The following is a 17,218-nucleotide window of genomic DNA, read 5'->3' as shown; positions in this document are numbered from 1 at the left end:
TCGAGGCGGGGGTCAGTGTTTGGGGTCCGGGGGCTTGTGCATGCACGTGAAGGATGAGCATACGGGAGAAAGGGGCGCCCAGTATGGAATATATGCTTAGTTTTTGCATGTGATGACGGGTGCGATCATACCAGCACTAATGCACCGGATCCCATCAGAACTCCGAAGTTAAACGTGCTTGGGCGAGAGTAGTACTAAGATGGTTGACCTCTTGGGAAGTCCTCGTGTTGCACCCCCAAACTTTTTTGCAACGTGCATTTTTTAATTATTTAATTTTTTTTTTCACCATGGCGTGCACGTTTTCGAGGCGGGGGTCAGTGTTTGGGGTCCGGGGGCTTGTGCATGCACGTGAAGGATGAGCATACGGGAGAAAGGGGCGCCCAGTATGGAATATATGCTTAGTTTTTGCATGGGATGACGGGTGCGATCATACCAGCACTAATGCACCGGATCCCATCAGAACTCCGAAGTTAAACGTGCTTGGGCGAGAGTAGTACTAAGATGGGTGACCTCTTGGGAAGTCCTCGTGTTGCACCCCCAAACTTTTTTGCAACGTGCATTTTTTAATTATTTAATTTTTTTTTTCACCATGGCGTGCACGTTTTCGAGGCGGTGGTCAGTGTTTGGGGTCCGGGGGCTTGTGCATGCACGTGAAGGATGAGCATACGGGAGAAAGGGGCGCCCAGTATGGAATATATGCTTAGTTTTTGCATGGGATGACGGGTGCGATCATACCAGCACTAATGCACCGGATCCCATCAGAACTCCGAAGTTAAACGCGCTTGGGCGAGAGTAGTACTAAGATGGGTGACCTCTTGGGAAGTCCTCGTGTTGCACCCCTAAACTTTTTTGCAACGTGCATTTTTTAATTATTTAATTTTTTTTTTCACCATGGCGTGCACGTTTTCGAGGCGGGGGTCAGTGTTTGGGGTCCGGGGGCTTGTGCATGCACGTGAAGGATGAGCATACGGGAGAAAGGGGCGCCCAGTATGGAATATATGCTTAGTTTTTGCATGTGATGACGGGTGCGATCATACCAGCACTAATGCACCGGATCCCATCAGAACTCCGAAGTTAAACGTGCTTGGGCGAGAGTAGTACTAAGATGGTTGACCTCTTGGGAAGTCCTCGTGTTGCACCCCCAAACTTTTTTGCAACGTGCATTTTTTAATTATTTAATTTTTTTTTTCACCATGGCGTGCATGTTTTCGAGGCGGGGGTCAGTGTTTGGGGTCCGGGGGCTTGTGCATGCACGTGAAGGATGAGCATACGGGAGAAAGGGGCGCCCAGTATGGAATATATGCTTAGTTTTTGCATGGGATGACGGGTGCGATCATACCAGCACTAATGCACCGGATCCCATCAGAACTCCGAAGTTAAACGTGCTTGGGCGAGAGTAGTACTAAGATGGGTGACCTCTTGGGAAGTCCTCGTGTTGCACCCCCAAACTTTTTTGCAACGTGCATTTTTTAATTATTTAATTTTTTTTTCACCATGGCGTGCACGTTTTCGAGGCGGGCCCAAACTTTTTTGCAACGTGCATTTTTTAATTATTTAATTTTTTTTTCACCATGGCGTGCACGTTTTCGAGGCGGGGGTCAGTGTTTGGGGTCCGGGGGCTTGTGCATGCACGTGAAGGATGAGCATACGGGAGAAAGGGGCGCCCAGTATGGAATATATGCTTAGTTTTTGCATGGGATGACGGGTGCGATCATACCAGCACTAATGCACCGGATCCCATCAGAACTCCGAAGTGAAACGTGCTTGGGCGAGAGTAGTACTAAGATGGGTGACCTCTTGGGAAGTCCTCGTGTTGCACCCCTAAACTTTTTTGCAACGTGCATTTTTTAATTATTTAATTTTTTTTTCACCATGGCGTGCACGTTTTCGAGGCGGGCCCAAACTTTTTTGCAACGTGCATTTTTTAATTATTTAATTTTTTTTCACCATGGCGTGCACGTTTTCGAGGCGGGGGTCAGTGTTTGGGGTCCGGGGGCTTGTGCATGCACGTGAAGGATGAGCATACGGGAGAAAGGGGCGCCCAGTATGGAATATATGCTTAGTTTTTGCATGGGATGACGGGTGCGATCATACCAGCACTAATGCACCGGATCCCATCAGAACTCCGAAGTTAAACGTGCTTGGGCGAGAGTAGTACTAAGATGGGTGACCTCTTGGGAAGTCCTCGTGTTGCACCCCTAAACTTTTTTATAACGTGCATTTTTTAATTATTTAATTTTTTTTTCACCATGGCGTGCACGTTTTCGAGGCGGGCCCAAACTTTTTTGCAACGTGCATTTTTTAATTATTTAATTTTTTTTCACCATGGCGTGCACGTTTTCGAGGCGGGGGTCAGTGTTTGGGGTCCGGGGTCTTGTGCATGCACGTGAAGGATGAGCATACGGGAGAAAGGGGCGCCCAGTATGGAATATATGCTTAGTTTTTGCATGTGATGACGGGTGCGATCATACCAGCACTAATGCACCGGATCCCATCAGAACTCCGAAGTTAAACGTGCTTGGGCGAGAGTAGTACTAAGATGGTTGACCTCTTGGGAAGTCCTCGTGTTGCACCCCCAAACTTTTTTGCAACGTGCATTTTTTAATTATTTAATTTTTTTTTTCACCATGGCGTGCATGTTTTCGAGGCGGGGGTCAGTGTTTGGGGTCCGGGGGCTTGTGCATGCACGTGAAGGATGAGCATACGGGAGAAAGGGGCGCCCAGTATGGAATATATGCTTAGTTTTTGCATGGGATGACGGGTGCGATCATACCAGCACTAATGCACCGGATCCCATCAGAACTCCGAAGTCAAACGTGCTTGGGCGAGAGTAGTACTAAGATGGGTGACCTCTTGGGAAGTCCTCGTGTTGCACCCCCAAACTTTTTTGCAACGTGCATTTTTTAATTATTTAATTTTTTTTTCACCATGGCGTGCACGTTTTCGAGGCGGGCCCAAACTTTTTTGCAACGTGCATTTTTTAATTATTTAATTTTTTTTTCACCATGGCGTGCACGTTTTCGAGGCGGGGGTCAGTGTTTGGGGTCCGGGGGCTTGTGCTTGCACGTGAAGGATGAGCATACGGGAGAAAGGGGCGCCCAATATGGAATATATGCTTAGTTTTTGCATGGGATGACGGGTGCGATCATACCAGCACTAATGCACCGGATCCCATCAGAACTCCGAAGTTAAATGTGCTTGGGCGAGAGTAGTACTAAGATGGGTGACCTCTTGGGAAGTCCTCGTGTTGCACCCCTAAACTTTTTTGCAACGTGCATTTTTTAATTATTTAATTTTTTTTTCACCATGGCGTGCACGTTTTCGAGGCGGGCCCAAACTTTTTTGCAACATGCATTTTTTAATTATTTAATTTTTTTTTTCACCATGGCGAGCACGTTTTCGAGGCGGGCCCAAACTTTTTTGCAACGTGCATTTTTTAATTATTTAATTTTTTTTTCACCATGGCGTGCACGTTTTCGAGGCGGGGGTCAGTGTTTGGGGTCCGGGGGCTTGTGCATGCACGTGAAGGATGAGCATACGGGAGAAAGGGGCGCCCAGTATGGAATATATGCTTAGTTTTTGCATGGGATGACGGGTGCGATCATACCAGCACTAATGCACCGGATCCCATCAGAACTCCGAAGTTAAACGCGCTTGGGCGAGAGTAGTACTAAGATGGGTGACCTCTTGGGAAGTCCTCGTGTTGCACCCCTAAACTTTTTTGCAACGTGCATTTTTTAATTATTTAATTTTTTTTTTCACCATGGCGTGCACGTTTTCGAGGCGGGGGTCAGTGTTTGGGGTCCGGGGGCTTGTGCATGCACGTGAAGGATGAGCATACGGGAGAAAGGGGCGCCCAGTATGGAATATATGCTTAGTTTTTGCATGTGATGACGGGTGCGATCATACCAGCACTAATGCACCGGATCCCATCAGAACTCCGAAGTTAAACGTGCTTGGGCGAGAGTAGTACTAAGATGGTTGACCTCTTGGGAAGTCCTCGTGTTGCACCCCCAAACTTTTTTGCAACGTGCATTTTTTAATTATTTAATTTTTTTTTTCACCATGGCGTGCATGTTTTCGAGGCGGGGGTCAGTGTTTGGGGTCCGGGGGCTTGTGCATGCACGTGAAGGATGAGCATACGGGAGAAAGGGGCGCCCAGTATGGAATATATGCTTAGTTTTTGCATGGGATGACGGGTGCGATCATACCAGCACTAATGCACCGGATCCCATCAGAACTCCGAAGTTAAACGTGCTTGGGCGAGAGTAGTACTAAGATGGGTGACCTCTTGGGAAGTCCTCGTGTTGCACCCCCAAACTTTTTTGCAACGTGCATTTTTTAATTATTTAATTTTTTTTTCACCATGGCGTGCACGTTTTCGAGGCGGGCCCAAACTTTTTTGCAACGTGCATTTTTTAATTATTTAATTTTTTTTTCACCATGGCGTGCACGTTTTCGAGGCGGGGGTCAGTGTTTGGGGTCCGGGGGCTTGTGCATGCACGTGAAGGATGAGCATACGGGAGAAAGGGGCGCCCAGTATGGAATATATGCTTAGTTTTTGCATGGGATGACGGGTGCGATCATACCAGCACTAATGCACCGGATCCCATCAGAACTCCGAAGTGAAACGTGCTTGGGCGAGAGTAGTACTAAGATGGGTGACCTCTTGGGAAGTCCTCGTGTTGCACCCCTAAACTTTTTTGCAACGTGCATTTTTTAATTATTTAATTTTTTTTTCACCATGGCGTGCACGTTTTCGAGGCGGGCCCAAACTTTTTTGCAACGTGCATTTTTTAATTATTTAATTTTTTTTCACCATGGCGTGCACGTTTTCGAGGCGGGGGTCAGTGTTTGGGGTCCGGGGGCTTGTGCATGCACGTGAAGGATGAGCATACGGGAGAAAGGGGCGCCCAGTATGGAATATATGCTTAGTTTTTGCATGGGATGACGGGTGCGATCATACCAGCACTAATGCACCGGATCCCATCAGAACTCCGAAGTTAAACGTGCTTGGGCGAGAGTAGTACTAAGATGGGTGACCTCTTGGGAAGTCCTCGTGTTGCACCCCTAAACTTTTTTATAACGTGCATTTTTTAATTATTTAATTTTTTTTTCACCATGGCGTGCACGTTTTCGAGGCGGGCCCAAACTTTTTTGCAACGTGCATTTTTTAATTATTTAATTTTTTTTCACCATGGCGTGCACGTTTTCGAGGCGGGGGTCAGTGTTTGGGGTCCGGGGTCTTGTGCATGCACGTGAAGGATGAGCATACGGGAGAAAGGGGCGCCCAGTATGGAATATATGCTTAGTTTTTGCATGTGATGACGGGTGCGATCATACCAGCACTAATGCACCGGATCCCATCAGAACTCCGAAGTTAAACGTGCTTGGGCGAGAGTAGTACTAAGATGGTTGACCTCTTGGGAAGTCCTCGTGTTGCACCCCCAAACTTTTTTGCAACGTGCATTTTTTAATTATTTAATTTTTTTTTTCACCATGGCGTGCATGTTTTCGAGGCGGGGGTCAGTGTTTGGGGTCCGGGGGCTTGTGCATGCACGTGAAGGATGAGCATACGGGAGAAAGGGGCGCCCAGTATGGAATATATGCTTAGTTTTTGCATGGGATGACGGGTGCGATCATACCAGCACTAATGCACCGGATCCCATCAGAACTCCGAAGTCAAACGTGCTTGGGCGAGAGTAGTACTAAGATGGGTGACCTCTTGGGAAGTCCTCGTGTTGCACCCCCAAACTTTTTTGCAACGTGCATTTTTTAATTATTTAATTTTTTTTTCACCATGGCGTGCACGTTTTCGAGGCGGGCCCAAACTTTTTTGCAACGTGCATTTTTTAATTATTTAATTTTTTTTTCACCATGGCGTGCACGTTTTCGAGGCGGGGGTCAGTGTTTGGGGTCCGGGGGCTTGTGCATGCACGTGAAGGATGAGCATACGGGAGAAAGGGGCGCCCAATATGGAATATATGCTTAGTTTTTGCATGGGATGACGGGTGCGATCATACCAGCACTAATGCACCGGATCCCATCAGAACTCCGAAGTTAAATGTGCTTGGGCGAGAGTAGTACTAAGATGGGTGACCTCTTGGGAAGTCCTCGTGTTGCACCCCTAAACTTTTTTGCAACGTGCATTTTTTAATTATTTAATTTTTTTTTCACCATGGCGTGCACGTTTTCGAGGCGGGCCCAAACTTTTTTGCAACATGCATTTTTTAATTATTTAATTTTTTTTTTCACCATGGCGAGCACGTTTTCGAGGCGGGCCCAAACTTTTTTGCAACGTGCATTTTTTAATTATTTAATTTTTTTTTCACCATGGCGTGCACGTTTTCGAGGCGGGGGTCAGTGTTTGGGGTCCGGGGGCTTGTGCATGCACGTGAAGGATGAGCATACGGGAGAAAGGGGCGCCCAGTATGGAATATATGCTTAGTTTTTGCATGGGATGACGGGTGCGATCATACCAGCACTAATGCACCGGATCCCATCAGAACTCTGAAGTTAAACGTGCTTGGGCGAGAGTAGTACTAAGATGGGTGACCTCTTGGGAAGTCCTCGTGTTGCACCCCTAAACTTTTTTATAACGTGCATTTTTTAATTATTTAATTTTTTTTTCACCATGGCGTGCACGTTTTCGAGGCGGGCCCAAACTTTTTTGCAACGTGCATTTTTTAATTATTTAATTTTTTTTCACCATGGCGTGCACGTTTTCGAGGCGGGGGTCAGTGTTTGGGCTCCGGGGGCTTGTGCATGCACGTGAAGGATGAGCATACGGGAGAAAGGGGCGCCCAGTATGGAATATATGCTTAGTTTTTGCATGTGATGACGGGTGCGATCATACCAGCACTAATGCACCGGATCCCATCAGAACTCCGAAGTTAAACGTGCTTGGGCGAGAGTAGTACTAAGATGGGTGACCTCTTGGGAACTCCTCGTGTTGCACCCCCAAACTTTTTTGCAACGTGCATTTTTTAATTATTTAATTTTTTTTTTCACCATGGCGTGCATGTTTTCGAGGCGGGGGTCAGTGTTTGGGGTCCGGGGGCTTGTGCATGCACGTGAAGGATGAGCATACGGGAGAAAGGGGCGCCCAGTATGGAATATATGCTTAGTTTTTGCATGGGATGACGGGTGCGATCATACCAGCACTAATGCACCGGATCCCATCAGAACTCCGAAGTTAAACGTGCTTGGACGAGAGTAGTACTAAGATGGGTGACCTCTTGGGAAGTCCTCGTGTTGCACCCCTAAACTTTTTTGCAACGTGCATTTTTTAATTATTTAATTTTTTTTTCACCATGGCGTGCACGTTTTCGAGGCGGGCCCAAACTTTTTTGCAACGTGCATTTTTTAATTATTTAATTTTTTTTCACCATGGCGTGCACGTTTTCGAGGCGGGGGTCAGTGTTTGGGGTCCGGGGGCTTGTGCATGCACGTGAAGGATGAGCATACGGGAGAAAGGGGCGCCCAGTATGGAATATATGCTTAGTTTTTGCATGGGATGACGGGTGCGATCATACCAGCACTAATGCACCGGATCCCATCAGAACTCCGAAGTTAAACGTGCTTGGGCGAGAGTAGTACTAAGATGGGTGACCTCTTGGGAAGTCCTCGTGTTGCACCCCTAAACTTTTTTGCAACGTGCATTTTTTAATTATTTAATTTTTTTTTCACCATGGCGTGCACGTTTTCGAGGCGGGCCCAAACTTTTTTGCAACGTGCATTTTTTAATTATTTAATTTTTTTTCACCATGGCGTGCACGTTTTCGAGGCGGGGGTCAGTTTTTGGGGTCCGGGGGCTTGTGCATGCACGTGAAGGATGAGCATACGGGAGAAAGGGGCGCCCAGTATGGAATATATGCTTAGTTTTTGCATGTGATGACGGGTGCGATCATACCAGCACTAATGCACCGGATCCCATCAGAACTCCGAAGTTAAACGTGCTTGGGCGAGAGTAGTACTAAGATGGGTGACCTCTTGGGAAGTCCTCGTGTTGCACCCCTAAACTTTTTTATAACGTGCATTTTTTAATTATTTAATTTTTTTTTCACCATGGCGTGCACGTTTTCGAGGCGGGCCCAAACTTTTTTGCAACGTGCATTTTTTAATTATTTAATTTTTTTTCACCATGGCGTGCACGTTTTCGAGGCGGGGGTCAGTGTTTGGGGTCCGGGGGCTTGTGCATGCACGTGAAGGATGAGCATACGGGAGAAAGGGGCGCCCAGTATGGAATATATGCTTAGTTTTTGCATGTGATGACGGGTGCGATCATACCAGCACTAATGCACCGGATCCCATCAGAACTCCGAAGTTAAACGTGCTTGGGCGAGAGTAGTACTAAGATGGTTGACCTCTTGGGAAGTCCTCGTGTTGCACCCCCAAACTTTTTTGCAACGTGCATTTTTTAATTATTTAATTTTTTTTTTCACCATGGCGTGCATGTTTTCGAGGCGGGGGTCAGTGTTTGGGGTCCGGGGGCTTGTGCATGCACGTGAAGGATGAGCATACGGGAGAAAGGGGCGCCCAGTATGGAATATATGCTTAGTTTTTGCATGGGATGACGGGTGCGATCATACCAGCACTAATGCACCGGATCCCATCAGAACTCCGAAGTTAAACTTGCTTGGGCGAGAGTAGTACTAAGATGGGTGACCTCTTGGGAAGTCCTCGTGTTGCACCCCCAAACTTTTTTGCAACGTGCATTTTTTAATTATTTAATTTTTTTTTCACCATGGCGTGCACGTTTTCGAGGCGGGCCCAAACTTTTTTGCAACGTGCATTTTTTAATTATTTAATTTTTTTTTCACCATGGCGTGCACGTTTTCGAGGCGGGGGTCAGTGTTTGGGGTCCGGGGGCTTGTGCATGCACGTGAAGGATGAGCATACGGGAGAAAGGGGAGCCCAGTATGGAATATATGCTTAGTTTTTGCATGGGATGACGGGTGCGATCATACCAGCACTAATGCACCGGATCCCATCAGAACTCCGAAGTTAAACGTGCTTGGGCGAGAGTAGTACTAAGATGGGTGACCTCTTGGGAAGTCCTCGTGTTGCACCCCTAAACTTTTTTGCAACGTGCATTTTTTAATTATTTAATTTTTTTTTCACCATGGCGTGCACGTTTTCGAGGCGGGCCCAAACTTTTTTGCAACGTGCATTTTTTAATTATTTAATTTTTTTTCACCATGGCGTGCACGTTTTCGAGGCGGGGGTCGGTGTTTGGGGTCCGGGGGCTTGTGCATGCACGTGAAGGATGAGCATACGGGAGAAAGGGGCGCCCAGTATGGAATATATGCTTAGTTTTTGCATGGGATGACGGGTGCGATCATACCAGCACTAATGCACCGGATCCCATCAGAACTCCGAAGTTAAACGTGCTTGGGCGAGAGTAGTACTAAGATGGGTGACCTCTTGGGAAGTCCTCGTGTTGCACCCCTAAACTTTTTTGCAACGTGCATTTTTTAATTATTTAATTTTTTTTTTCACCATGGCGTGCACGTTTTCGAGGCGGGGGTCAGTGTTTGGGGTCCGGGGGCTTGTGCATGCACGTGAAGGATGAGCATACGGGAGAAAGGGGCGCCCAGTATGGAATATATGCTTAGTTTTTGCATGTGATGACGGGTGCGATCATACCAGCACTAATGCACCGGATCCCATCAGAACTCCGAAGTTAAACGTGCTTGGGCGAGAGTAGTACTAAGATGGTTGACCTCTTGGGAAGTCCTCGTGTTGCACCCCCAAACTTTTTTGCAACGTGCATTTTTTAATTATTTAATTTTTTTTTTCACCATGGCGTGCATGTTTTCGAGGCGGGGGTCAGTGTTTGGGGTCCGGGGGCTTGTGCATGCACGTGAAGGATGAGCATACGGGAGAAAGGGGCGCCCAGTATGGAATATATGCTTAGTTTTTGCATGGGATGACGGGTGCGATCATACCAGCACTAATGCACCGGATCCCATCAGAACTCCGAAGTTAAACGTGCTTGGGCGAGAGTAGTACTAAGATGGGTGACCTCTTGGGAAGTCCTCGTGTTGCACCCCCAAACTTTTTTGCAACGTGCATTTTTTAATTATTTAATTTTTTTTTCACCATGGCGTGCACGTTTTCGAGGCGGGCCCAAACTTTTTTGCAACGTGCATTTTTTAATTATTTAATTTTTTTTTCACCATGGCGTGCACGTTTTCGAGGCGGGGGTCAGTGTTTGGGGTCCGGGGGCTTGTGCATGCACGTGAAGGATGAGCATACGGGAGAAAGGGGCGCCCAGTATGGAATATATGCTTAGTTTTTGCATGGGATGACGGGTGCGATCATACCAGCACTAATGCACCGGATCCCATCAGAACTCCGAAGTGAAACGTGCTTGGGCGAGAGTAGTACTAAGATGGGTGACCTCTTGGGAAGTCCTCGTGTTGCACCCCTAAACTTTTTTGCAACGTGCATTTTTTAATTATTTAATTTTTTTTTCACCATGGCGTGCACGTTTTCGAGGCGGGCCCAAACTTTTTTGCAACGTGCATTTTTTAATTATTTAATTTTTTTTCACCATGGCGTGCACGTTTTCGAGGCGGGGGTCAGTGTTTGGGGTCCGGGGGCTTGTGCATGCACGTGAAGGATGAGCATACGGGAGAAAGGGGCGCCCAGTATGGAATATATGCTTAGTTTTTGCATGGGATGACGGGTGCGATCATACCAGCACTAATGCACCGGATCCCATCAGAACTCCGAAGTTAAACGTGCTTGGGCGAGAGTAGTACTAAGATGGGTGACCTCTTGGGAAGTCCTCGTGTTGCACCCCTAAACTTTTTTATAACGTGCATTTTTTAATTATTTAATTTTTTTTTCACCATGGCGTGCACGTTTTCGAGGCGGGCCCAAACTTTTTTGCAACGTGCATTTTTTAATTATTTAATTTTTTTTCACCATGGCGTGCACGTTTTCGAGGCGGGGGTCAGTGTTTGGGGTCCGGGGTCTTGTGCATGCACGTGAAGGATGAGCATACGGGAGAAAGGGGCGCCCAGTATGGAATATATGCTTAGTTTTTGCATGTGATGACGGGTGCGATCATACCAGCACTAATGCACCGGATCCCATCAGAACTCCGAAGTTAAACGTGCTTGGGCGAGAGTAGTACTAAGATGGTTGACCTCTTGGGAAGTCCTCGTGTTGCACCCCCAAACTTTTTTGCAACGTGCATTTTTTAATTATTTAATTTTTTTTTTCACCATGGCGTGCATGTTTTCGAGGCGGGGGTCAGTGTTTGGGGTCCAGGGGCTTGTGCATGCACGTGAAGGATGAGCATACGGGAGAAAGGGGCGCCCAGTATGGAATATATGCTTAGTTTTTGCATGGGATGACGGGTGCGATCATACCAGCACTAATGCACCGGATCCCATCAGAACTCCGAAGTCAAACGTGCTTGGGCGAGAGTAGTACTAAGATGGGTGACCTCTTGGGAAGTCCTCGTGTTGCACCACCAAACTTTTTTGCAACGTGCATTTTTTAATTATTTAATTTTTTTTTCACCATGGCGTGCACGTTTTCGAGGCGGGCCCAAACTTTTTTGCAACGTGCATTTTTTAATTATTTAATTTTTTTTTCACCATGGCGTGCACGTTTTCGAGGCGGGGGTCAGTGTTTGGGGTCCGGGGGCTTGTGCATGCACGTGAAGGATGAGCATACGGGAGAAAGGGGCGCCCAATATGGAATATATGCTTAGTTTTTGCATGGGATGACGGGTGCGATCATACCAGCACTAATGCACCGGATCCCATCAGAACTCCGAAGTTAAATGTGCTTGGGCGAGAGTAGTACTAAGATGGGTGACCTCTTGGGAAGTCCTCGTGTTGCACCCCTAAACTTTTTTGCAACGTGCATTTTTTAATTATTTAATTTTTTTTTCACCATGGCGTGCACGTTTTCGAGGCGGGCCCAAACTTTTTTGCAACATGCATTTTTTAATTATTTAATTTTTTTTTTCACCATGGCGTGCACGTTTTCGAGGCGGGGGTCAGTGTTTGGGGTCCGGGGGCTTGTGCATGCACGTGAAGGATGAGCATACGGGAGAAAGGGGCGCCCAGTATGGAATATATGCTTAGTTTTTGCATGTGATGACGGGTGCGATCATACCAGCACTAATGCACCGGATCCCATCAGAACTCCGAAGTTAAACGTGCTTGGGCGAGAGTAGTACTAAGATGGTTGACCTCTTGGGAAGTCCTCGTGTTGCACCCCCAAACTTTTTTGCAACGTGCATTTTTTAATTATTTAATTTTTTTTTCACCATGGCGTGCATGTTTTCGAGGCGGGGGTCAGTGTTTGGGGTCCGGGGGCTTGTGCATGCACGTGAAGGATGAGCATACGGGAGAAAGGGGCGCCCAGTATGGAATATATGCTTAGTTTTTGCATGGGATGACGGGTGCGATCATACCAGCACTAATGCACCGGATCCCATCAGAACTCCGAAGTTAAACGTGCTTGGGCGAGAGTAGTACTAAGATGGGTGACCTCTTGGGAAGTCCTCGTGTTGCACCCCCAAACTTTTTTGCAACGTGCATTTTTTAATTATTTAATTTTTTTTTCACCATGGCGTGCACGTTTTCGAGGCGGGGGTCAGTGTTTGCGGTCCGGGGGCTTGTGCATGCACGTGAAGGATGAGCATACGGGAGAAAGGGGCGCCCAGTATGGAATATATGCTTAGTTTTTGCATGGGATGACGGGTGCGATCATACCAGCACTAATGCACCGGATCCCATCAGAACTCCGAAGCTAAACGTGCCTGGGCGAGAGTAGTACTAAGATGGGTGACCTCTTGGGAAGTCCTCGTGTTGCACCCCTAAACTTTTTTGCAACGTGCATTTTTTAATTATTTAATTTTTTTTTCACCATGGCGTGCACGTTTTCGAGGCGGGCCCAAACTTTTTTGCAACGTGCATTTTTTAATTATTTAATTTTTTTTTTCACCATGGCGTGCACGTTTTCGAGGCGGGGGTCAGTGTTTGGGGTCCGGGGGCTTGTGCATGCACGTGAAGGATGAGCATACGGGAGAAAGGGGCGCCCAGTATGGAATATATGCTTAGTTTTTGCATGTGATGACGGGTGCGATCATACCAGCACTAATGCACCGGATCCCATCAGAACTCCGAAGTTAAACGTGCTTGGGCGAGAGTAGTACTAAGATGGTTGACCTCTTGGGAAGTCCTCGTGTTGCACCCCCAAACTTTTTTGCAACGTGCATTTTTTAATTATTTAATTTTTTTTTTCACCATGGCGTGCATGTTTTCGAGGCGGGGGTCAGTGTTTGGGGTCCGGGGGCTTGTGCATGCACGTGAAGGATGAGCATACGGGAGAAAGGGGCGCCCAGTATGGAATATATGCTTAGTTTTTGCATGGGATGACGGGTGCGATCATACCAGCACTAATGCACCGGATCCCATCAGAACTCCGAAGTTAAACGTGCTTGGGCGAGAGTAGTACTAAGATGGGTGACCTCTTGGGAAGTCCTCGTGTTGCACCCCTAAACTTTTTTGCAACGTGCATTTTTTAATTATTTAATTTTTTTTTCACCATGGCGTGCACGTTTTCGAGGCGGGCCCAAACTTTTTTGCAACGTGCATTTTTTAATTATTTAATTTTTTTTCACCATGGCGTGCACGTTTTCGAGGCGGGGGTCAGTGTTTGGGGTCCGGGGGCTTATGCATGCACGTGAAGGATGAGCATACGGGAGAAAGGGGCGCCCAGTATGGAATATATGCTTAGTTTTTGCATGTGATGACGGGTGCGATCATACCAGCACTAATGCACCGGATCCCATCAGAACTCCGAAGTTAAACGTGCTTGGGCGAGAGTAGTACTAAGATGGTTGACCTCTTGGGAAGTCCTCGTGTTGCACCCCCAAACTTTTTTGCAACGTGCATTTTTTAATTATTTAATTTTTTTTTTCACCATGGCGTGCATGTTTTCGAGGCGGGGGTCAGTGTTTGGGGTCCGGGGGCTTGTGCATGCACGTGAAGGATGAGCATACGGGAGAAAGGGGCGCCCAGTATGGAATATATGCTTAGTTTTTGCATGGGATGACGGGTGCGATCATACCAGCACTAATGCACCGGATCCCATCAGAACTCCGAAGTTAAACGTGCTTGGGCGAGAGTAGTACTAAGATGGGTGACCTCTTCGGAAGTCCTCGTGTTGCACCCCCAAACTTTTTTGCAACGTGCATTTTTTAATTATTTAATTTTTTTTTTCACCATGGCGTGCATGTTTTCGAGGCGGGGGTCAGTGTTTGGGGTCCGGGGGCTTGTGCATGCACGTGAAGGATGAGCATACGGGAGAAAGGGGCGCCCAGTATGGAATATATGCTTAGTTTTTGCATGGGATGACGGGTGCGATCATACCAGCACTAATGCACCGGATCCCATCAGAACTCCGAAGTTAAACGTGCTTGGGCGAGAGTAGTACTAAGATGGGTGACCTCTTCGGAAGTCCTCGTGTTGCACCCCCAAACTTTTTTGCAACGTGCATTTTTTAATTATTTAATTTTTTTTTCACCATGGCGTGCACGTTTTCGAGGCGGGCCCAAACTTTTTTGCAACGTGCATTTTTTAATTATTTAATTTTTTTTTCACCATGGCGTGCACGTTTTCGAGGCAGGGGTCAGTGTTTGGGGTCCGGGGGCTTGTGCAAGCACGTGAAGGATGAGCATACGGGAGAAAGGGGCGCCCAGTATGGAATATATGCTTAGTTTTTGCATGGGATGACGGGTGCGATCATACCAGCACTAATGCACCGGATCCCATCAGAACTCCGAAGTGAAACGTGCTTGGGCGAGAGTAGTACTAAGATGGGTGACCTCTTGGGAAGTCCTCGTGTTGCACCCCTAAACTTTTTTATAACGTGCATTTTTTAATTATTTAATTTTTTTTTCACCATGGCGTGCACGTTTTCGAGGCGGGCCCAAACTTTTTTGCAACGTGCATTTTTTAATTATTTAATTTTTTTTCACCATGGCGTGCACGTTTTCGAGGCGGGGGTCAGTGTTTGGGGTCCGGGGGCTTGTGCATGCACGTGAAGGATGAGCATACGGGAGAAAGGGGCGCCCAGTATGGAATATATGCTTAGTTTTTGCATGTGATGACGGGTGCGATTATACCAGCACTAATGCACCGGATCCCATCAGAACTCCGAAGTTAAACGTGCTTGGGCGAGAGTAGTACTAAGATGGGTGACCTCTTGGGAAGTCCTCGTGTTGCACCCCCAAACTTTTTTGCAACGTGCATTTTTTAATTATTTAATTTTTTTTTTCACCATGGCGTGCATGTTTTCGAGGCGGGGGTCAGTGTTTGGGGTCCGGGGGCTTGTGCATGCACGTGAAGGATGAGCATACGGGAGAAAGGGGCGCCCAGTATGGAATATATGCTTAGTTTTTGCATGGGATGACGGGTGCGATCATACCAGCACTAATGCACCGGATCCCATCAGAACTCCGAAGTTAAACGTGCTTGGGCGAGAGTAGTACTAAGATGGGTGACCTCTTGGGAAGTCCTCGTGTTGCACCCCCAAACTTTTTTGCAACGTGCATTTTTTAATTATTTAATTTTTTTTTCACCATGGCGTGCACGTTTTCGAGGCGGGCCCAAACTTTTTTGCAACGTGCATTTTTTAATTATTTAATTTTTTTTTCACCATGGCGTGCACGTTTTCGAGGCGGGGGTCAGTGTTTGGGGTCCGGGGGCTTGTGCATGCACGTGAAGGATGAGCATACGGGAGAAAGGGGCGCCCAGTATGGAATATATGCTTAGTTTTTGTATGGGATGACGGGTGCGATCATACCAGCACTAATGCACCGGATCCCATCAGAACTCCGAAGTTAAACGTGCTTGGGCGAGAGTAGTACTAAGATGGGTGACCTCTTGGGAAGTCCTCGTGTTGCACCCCTAAACTTTTTTGCAACGTGCATTTTTTAATTATTTAATTTTTTTTTTCACCATGGCGTGCACGTTTTCGAGGCGGGCCCAAACTTTTTTGCAACGTGCATTTTTTAATTATTTAATTTTTTTTTTCACCATGGCGTGCACGTTTTCGAGGCGGGGGTCAGTGTTTGGGGTCCGGGGGCTTGTGCATGCACGTGAAGGATGAGCATACGGGAGAAAGGGGCGCCCAGTATGGAATATATGCTTAGTTTTTGCATGTGATGACGGGTGCGATCATACCAGCACTAATGCACCGGATCCCATCAGAACTCCGAAGTTAAACGTGCTTGGGCGAGAGTAGTACTAAGATGGTTGACCTCTTGGGAAGTCCTCGTGTTGCACCCCCAAACTTTTTTGCAACGTGCATTTTTTAATTATTTAATTTTTTTTCACCATGGCGTGCATGTTTTCGAGGCGGGGGTCAGTGTTTGGGGTCCGGGGGCTTGTGCATGCACGTGAAGGATGAGCATACGGGAGAAAGGGGCGCCCAGTATGGAATATATGCTTAGTTTTTGCATGGGATGACGGGTGCGATCATACCAGCACTAATGCACCGGATCCCATCAGAACTCCGAAGTTAAACGTGCTTGGGCGAGAGTAGTACTAAGATGGGTGACCTCTTGGGAAGTCCTCGTGTTGCACCCCTAAACTTTTTTGCAACGTGCATTTTTTAATTATTTAATTTTTTTTTCACCATGGCGTGCACGTTTTCGAGGCGGGCCCAAACTTTTTTGCAACGTGCATTTTTTAATTATTTAATTTTTTTTCACCATGGCGTGCACGTTTTCGAGGCGGGGGTCAGTGTTTGGGGTCCGGGGGCTTGTGCATGCACGTGAAGGATGAGCATACGGGAGAAAGGGGCGCCCAGTATGGAATATATGCTTAGTTTTTGCATGGGATGACGGTTGCGATCATACCAGCACTAATGCACCGGATCCCATCAGAACTCCGAAGTTAAACGTGCTTGGGCGAGAGTAGTACTAAGATGGGTGACCTCTTGGGAAGTCCTCGTGTTGCACCCCTAAACTTTTTTATAACGTGCATTTTTTAATTATTTAATTTTTTTTTCACCATGGCGTGCACGTTTTCGAGGCGGGCCCAAACTTTTTTGCAACGTGCATTTTTTAATTATTTAATTTTTTTTCACCATGGCGTGCACGTTTTCGAGGCGGGGGTCAGTGTTTGGGGTCCGGGGGCTTGTGCATGCACGTGAAGGATGAGCATACGGGAGAAAGGGG

The 17,218-nt window shown here is 47.1% G+C and overlaps 49 non-coding genes across 49 annotated transcripts; all 49 read left to right on the top strand.

Moving 5' to 3' along the window:
• Positions 1-117: 117 nt before the first annotated feature.
• LOC136212576 (5S ribosomal RNA) lies at positions 118-236 on the top strand. Its single transcript, XR_010679724.1, has one exon. It is a non-coding gene; the product is annotated as a 5S ribosomal RNA (ribosomal RNA).
• Positions 237-419: 183 nt separating this feature from the next.
• LOC136211864 (5S ribosomal RNA) lies at positions 420-538 on the top strand. The gene has a single exon (XR_010679051.1). It is a non-coding gene; the product is annotated as a 5S ribosomal RNA (ribosomal RNA).
• Positions 539-721: 183 nt separating this feature from the next.
• LOC136213342 (5S ribosomal RNA) lies at positions 722-840 on the top strand. The gene has a single exon (XR_010680458.1). It is a non-coding gene; the product is annotated as a 5S ribosomal RNA (ribosomal RNA).
• A 183-nt stretch (positions 841-1,023) lies between these two features.
• Positions 1,024-1,142, top strand: LOC136212574 (5S ribosomal RNA). Its single transcript, XR_010679723.1, has one exon. It is a non-coding gene; the product is annotated as a 5S ribosomal RNA (ribosomal RNA).
• Positions 1,143-1,325: 183 nt separating this feature from the next.
• LOC136211852 (5S ribosomal RNA) lies at positions 1,326-1,444 on the top strand. The gene has a single exon (XR_010679040.1). It is a non-coding gene; the product is annotated as a 5S ribosomal RNA (ribosomal RNA).
• Positions 1,445-1,703: 259 nt separating this feature from the next.
• LOC136212037 (5S ribosomal RNA) lies at positions 1,704-1,822 on the top strand. The gene has a single exon (XR_010679215.1). It is a non-coding gene; the product is annotated as a 5S ribosomal RNA (ribosomal RNA).
• A 258-nt stretch (positions 1,823-2,080) lies between these two features.
• LOC136211840 (5S ribosomal RNA) lies at positions 2,081-2,199 on the top strand. The gene has a single exon (XR_010679029.1). It is a non-coding gene; the product is annotated as a 5S ribosomal RNA (ribosomal RNA).
• Positions 2,200-2,457: 258 nt separating this feature from the next.
• Positions 2,458-2,576, top strand: LOC136212573 (5S ribosomal RNA). The gene has a single exon (XR_010679722.1). It is a non-coding gene; the product is annotated as a 5S ribosomal RNA (ribosomal RNA).
• A 183-nt stretch (positions 2,577-2,759) lies between these two features.
• On the top strand, positions 2,760-2,878 carry LOC136212151 (5S ribosomal RNA). Its single transcript, XR_010679323.1, has one exon. It is a non-coding gene; the product is annotated as a 5S ribosomal RNA (ribosomal RNA).
• Positions 2,879-3,137: 259 nt separating this feature from the next.
• On the top strand, positions 3,138-3,256 carry LOC136211968 (5S ribosomal RNA). Its single transcript, XR_010679149.1, has one exon. It is a non-coding gene; the product is annotated as a 5S ribosomal RNA (ribosomal RNA).
• A 337-nt stretch (positions 3,257-3,593) lies between these two features.
• LOC136213341 (5S ribosomal RNA) lies at positions 3,594-3,712 on the top strand. The gene has a single exon (XR_010680457.1). It is a non-coding gene; the product is annotated as a 5S ribosomal RNA (ribosomal RNA).
• A 183-nt stretch (positions 3,713-3,895) lies between these two features.
• Positions 3,896-4,014, top strand: LOC136212572 (5S ribosomal RNA). The gene has a single exon (XR_010679721.1). It is a non-coding gene; the product is annotated as a 5S ribosomal RNA (ribosomal RNA).
• A 183-nt stretch (positions 4,015-4,197) lies between these two features.
• LOC136211828 (5S ribosomal RNA) lies at positions 4,198-4,316 on the top strand. The gene has a single exon (XR_010679018.1). It is a non-coding gene; the product is annotated as a 5S ribosomal RNA (ribosomal RNA).
• Positions 4,317-4,575: 259 nt separating this feature from the next.
• Positions 4,576-4,694, top strand: LOC136212036 (5S ribosomal RNA). The gene has a single exon (XR_010679214.1). It is a non-coding gene; the product is annotated as a 5S ribosomal RNA (ribosomal RNA).
• Positions 4,695-4,952: 258 nt separating this feature from the next.
• On the top strand, positions 4,953-5,071 carry LOC136211816 (5S ribosomal RNA). The gene has a single exon (XR_010679006.1). It is a non-coding gene; the product is annotated as a 5S ribosomal RNA (ribosomal RNA).
• Positions 5,072-5,329: 258 nt separating this feature from the next.
• On the top strand, positions 5,330-5,448 carry LOC136212571 (5S ribosomal RNA). The gene has a single exon (XR_010679720.1). It is a non-coding gene; the product is annotated as a 5S ribosomal RNA (ribosomal RNA).
• A 183-nt stretch (positions 5,449-5,631) lies between these two features.
• On the top strand, positions 5,632-5,750 carry LOC136212150 (5S ribosomal RNA). The gene has a single exon (XR_010679322.1). It is a non-coding gene; the product is annotated as a 5S ribosomal RNA (ribosomal RNA).
• A 259-nt stretch (positions 5,751-6,009) lies between these two features.
• LOC136211967 (5S ribosomal RNA) lies at positions 6,010-6,128 on the top strand. The gene has a single exon (XR_010679148.1). It is a non-coding gene; the product is annotated as a 5S ribosomal RNA (ribosomal RNA).
• Positions 6,129-6,465: 337 nt separating this feature from the next.
• Positions 6,466-6,584, top strand: LOC136212385 (5S ribosomal RNA). The gene has a single exon (XR_010679546.1). It is a non-coding gene; the product is annotated as a 5S ribosomal RNA (ribosomal RNA).
• A 258-nt stretch (positions 6,585-6,842) lies between these two features.
• On the top strand, positions 6,843-6,961 carry LOC136211713 (5S ribosomal RNA). The gene has a single exon (XR_010678906.1). It is a non-coding gene; the product is annotated as a 5S ribosomal RNA (ribosomal RNA).
• A 183-nt stretch (positions 6,962-7,144) lies between these two features.
• On the top strand, positions 7,145-7,263 carry LOC136212136 (5S ribosomal RNA). Its single transcript, XR_010679309.1, has one exon. It is a non-coding gene; the product is annotated as a 5S ribosomal RNA (ribosomal RNA).
• Positions 7,264-7,521: 258 nt separating this feature from the next.
• On the top strand, positions 7,522-7,640 carry LOC136211803 (5S ribosomal RNA). Its single transcript, XR_010678992.1, has one exon. It is a non-coding gene; the product is annotated as a 5S ribosomal RNA (ribosomal RNA).
• Positions 7,641-7,898: 258 nt separating this feature from the next.
• On the top strand, positions 7,899-8,017 carry LOC136211791 (5S ribosomal RNA). Its single transcript, XR_010678981.1, has one exon. It is a non-coding gene; the product is annotated as a 5S ribosomal RNA (ribosomal RNA).
• Positions 8,018-8,275: 258 nt separating this feature from the next.
• LOC136212570 (5S ribosomal RNA) lies at positions 8,276-8,394 on the top strand. Its single transcript, XR_010679719.1, has one exon. It is a non-coding gene; the product is annotated as a 5S ribosomal RNA (ribosomal RNA).
• A 183-nt stretch (positions 8,395-8,577) lies between these two features.
• LOC136213736 (5S ribosomal RNA) lies at positions 8,578-8,696 on the top strand. The gene has a single exon (XR_010680842.1). It is a non-coding gene; the product is annotated as a 5S ribosomal RNA (ribosomal RNA).
• Positions 8,697-8,955: 259 nt separating this feature from the next.
• Positions 8,956-9,074, top strand: LOC136211779 (5S ribosomal RNA). The gene has a single exon (XR_010678970.1). It is a non-coding gene; the product is annotated as a 5S ribosomal RNA (ribosomal RNA).
• A 258-nt stretch (positions 9,075-9,332) lies between these two features.
• Positions 9,333-9,451, top strand: LOC136211767 (5S ribosomal RNA). Its single transcript, XR_010678958.1, has one exon. It is a non-coding gene; the product is annotated as a 5S ribosomal RNA (ribosomal RNA).
• Positions 9,452-9,634: 183 nt separating this feature from the next.
• Positions 9,635-9,753, top strand: LOC136212569 (5S ribosomal RNA). The gene has a single exon (XR_010679718.1). It is a non-coding gene; the product is annotated as a 5S ribosomal RNA (ribosomal RNA).
• A 183-nt stretch (positions 9,754-9,936) lies between these two features.
• LOC136211755 (5S ribosomal RNA) lies at positions 9,937-10,055 on the top strand. The gene has a single exon (XR_010678946.1). It is a non-coding gene; the product is annotated as a 5S ribosomal RNA (ribosomal RNA).
• A 259-nt stretch (positions 10,056-10,314) lies between these two features.
• On the top strand, positions 10,315-10,433 carry LOC136212035 (5S ribosomal RNA). Its single transcript, XR_010679213.1, has one exon. It is a non-coding gene; the product is annotated as a 5S ribosomal RNA (ribosomal RNA).
• A 258-nt stretch (positions 10,434-10,691) lies between these two features.
• On the top strand, positions 10,692-10,810 carry LOC136211744 (5S ribosomal RNA). Its single transcript, XR_010678935.1, has one exon. It is a non-coding gene; the product is annotated as a 5S ribosomal RNA (ribosomal RNA).
• Positions 10,811-11,068: 258 nt separating this feature from the next.
• Positions 11,069-11,187, top strand: LOC136212568 (5S ribosomal RNA). Its single transcript, XR_010679717.1, has one exon. It is a non-coding gene; the product is annotated as a 5S ribosomal RNA (ribosomal RNA).
• Positions 11,188-11,370: 183 nt separating this feature from the next.
• LOC136214353 (5S ribosomal RNA) lies at positions 11,371-11,489 on the top strand. Its single transcript, XR_010681443.1, has one exon. It is a non-coding gene; the product is annotated as a 5S ribosomal RNA (ribosomal RNA).
• A 259-nt stretch (positions 11,490-11,748) lies between these two features.
• On the top strand, positions 11,749-11,867 carry LOC136211966 (5S ribosomal RNA). The gene has a single exon (XR_010679147.1). It is a non-coding gene; the product is annotated as a 5S ribosomal RNA (ribosomal RNA).
• Positions 11,868-12,127: 260 nt separating this feature from the next.
• LOC136212567 (5S ribosomal RNA) lies at positions 12,128-12,246 on the top strand. Its single transcript, XR_010679716.1, has one exon. It is a non-coding gene; the product is annotated as a 5S ribosomal RNA (ribosomal RNA).
• Positions 12,247-12,428: 182 nt separating this feature from the next.
• On the top strand, positions 12,429-12,547 carry LOC136211733 (5S ribosomal RNA). The gene has a single exon (XR_010678924.1). It is a non-coding gene; the product is annotated as a 5S ribosomal RNA (ribosomal RNA).
• Positions 12,548-12,729: 182 nt separating this feature from the next.
• Positions 12,730-12,848, top strand: LOC136212012 (5S ribosomal RNA). Its single transcript, XR_010679191.1, has one exon. It is a non-coding gene; the product is annotated as a 5S ribosomal RNA (ribosomal RNA).
• Positions 12,849-13,108: 260 nt separating this feature from the next.
• Positions 13,109-13,227, top strand: LOC136212565 (5S ribosomal RNA). Its single transcript, XR_010679714.1, has one exon. It is a non-coding gene; the product is annotated as a 5S ribosomal RNA (ribosomal RNA).
• A 183-nt stretch (positions 13,228-13,410) lies between these two features.
• On the top strand, positions 13,411-13,529 carry LOC136211720 (5S ribosomal RNA). The gene has a single exon (XR_010678913.1). It is a non-coding gene; the product is annotated as a 5S ribosomal RNA (ribosomal RNA).
• Positions 13,530-13,787: 258 nt separating this feature from the next.
• LOC136212564 (5S ribosomal RNA) lies at positions 13,788-13,906 on the top strand. Its single transcript, XR_010679713.1, has one exon. It is a non-coding gene; the product is annotated as a 5S ribosomal RNA (ribosomal RNA).
• A 183-nt stretch (positions 13,907-14,089) lies between these two features.
• Positions 14,090-14,208, top strand: LOC136213020 (5S ribosomal RNA). Its single transcript, XR_010680154.1, has one exon. It is a non-coding gene; the product is annotated as a 5S ribosomal RNA (ribosomal RNA).
• A 183-nt stretch (positions 14,209-14,391) lies between these two features.
• LOC136213019 (5S ribosomal RNA) lies at positions 14,392-14,510 on the top strand. The gene has a single exon (XR_010680153.1). It is a non-coding gene; the product is annotated as a 5S ribosomal RNA (ribosomal RNA).
• Positions 14,511-14,769: 259 nt separating this feature from the next.
• On the top strand, positions 14,770-14,888 carry LOC136212033 (5S ribosomal RNA). Its single transcript, XR_010679212.1, has one exon. It is a non-coding gene; the product is annotated as a 5S ribosomal RNA (ribosomal RNA).
• A 258-nt stretch (positions 14,889-15,146) lies between these two features.
• On the top strand, positions 15,147-15,265 carry LOC136212002 (5S ribosomal RNA). Its single transcript, XR_010679182.1, has one exon. It is a non-coding gene; the product is annotated as a 5S ribosomal RNA (ribosomal RNA).
• A 183-nt stretch (positions 15,266-15,448) lies between these two features.
• Positions 15,449-15,567, top strand: LOC136211709 (5S ribosomal RNA). Its single transcript, XR_010678902.1, has one exon. It is a non-coding gene; the product is annotated as a 5S ribosomal RNA (ribosomal RNA).
• A 259-nt stretch (positions 15,568-15,826) lies between these two features.
• LOC136211697 (5S ribosomal RNA) lies at positions 15,827-15,945 on the top strand. The gene has a single exon (XR_010678891.1). It is a non-coding gene; the product is annotated as a 5S ribosomal RNA (ribosomal RNA).
• Positions 15,946-16,206: 261 nt separating this feature from the next.
• On the top strand, positions 16,207-16,325 carry LOC136212563 (5S ribosomal RNA). The gene has a single exon (XR_010679712.1). It is a non-coding gene; the product is annotated as a 5S ribosomal RNA (ribosomal RNA).
• Positions 16,326-16,506: 181 nt separating this feature from the next.
• Positions 16,507-16,625, top strand: LOC136211684 (5S ribosomal RNA). Its single transcript, XR_010678879.1, has one exon. It is a non-coding gene; the product is annotated as a 5S ribosomal RNA (ribosomal RNA).
• Positions 16,626-16,883: 258 nt separating this feature from the next.
• On the top strand, positions 16,884-17,002 carry LOC136212408 (5S ribosomal RNA). Its single transcript, XR_010679567.1, has one exon. It is a non-coding gene; the product is annotated as a 5S ribosomal RNA (ribosomal RNA).
• Positions 17,003-17,218: the final 216 nt, after the last annotated feature.

This window comes from Euphorbia lathyris, chromosome 1 (genome assembly GCF_963576675.1).
Source record: "Euphorbia lathyris chromosome 1, ddEupLath1.1, whole genome shotgun sequence".
NCBI classification, from domain to species: Eukaryota; Viridiplantae; Streptophyta; class Magnoliopsida; order Malpighiales; family Euphorbiaceae; genus Euphorbia; species Euphorbia lathyris.
Note: the sequence above shows the minus strand (reverse complement) of the source record. Positions and strands in the feature narration are given on the sequence as shown.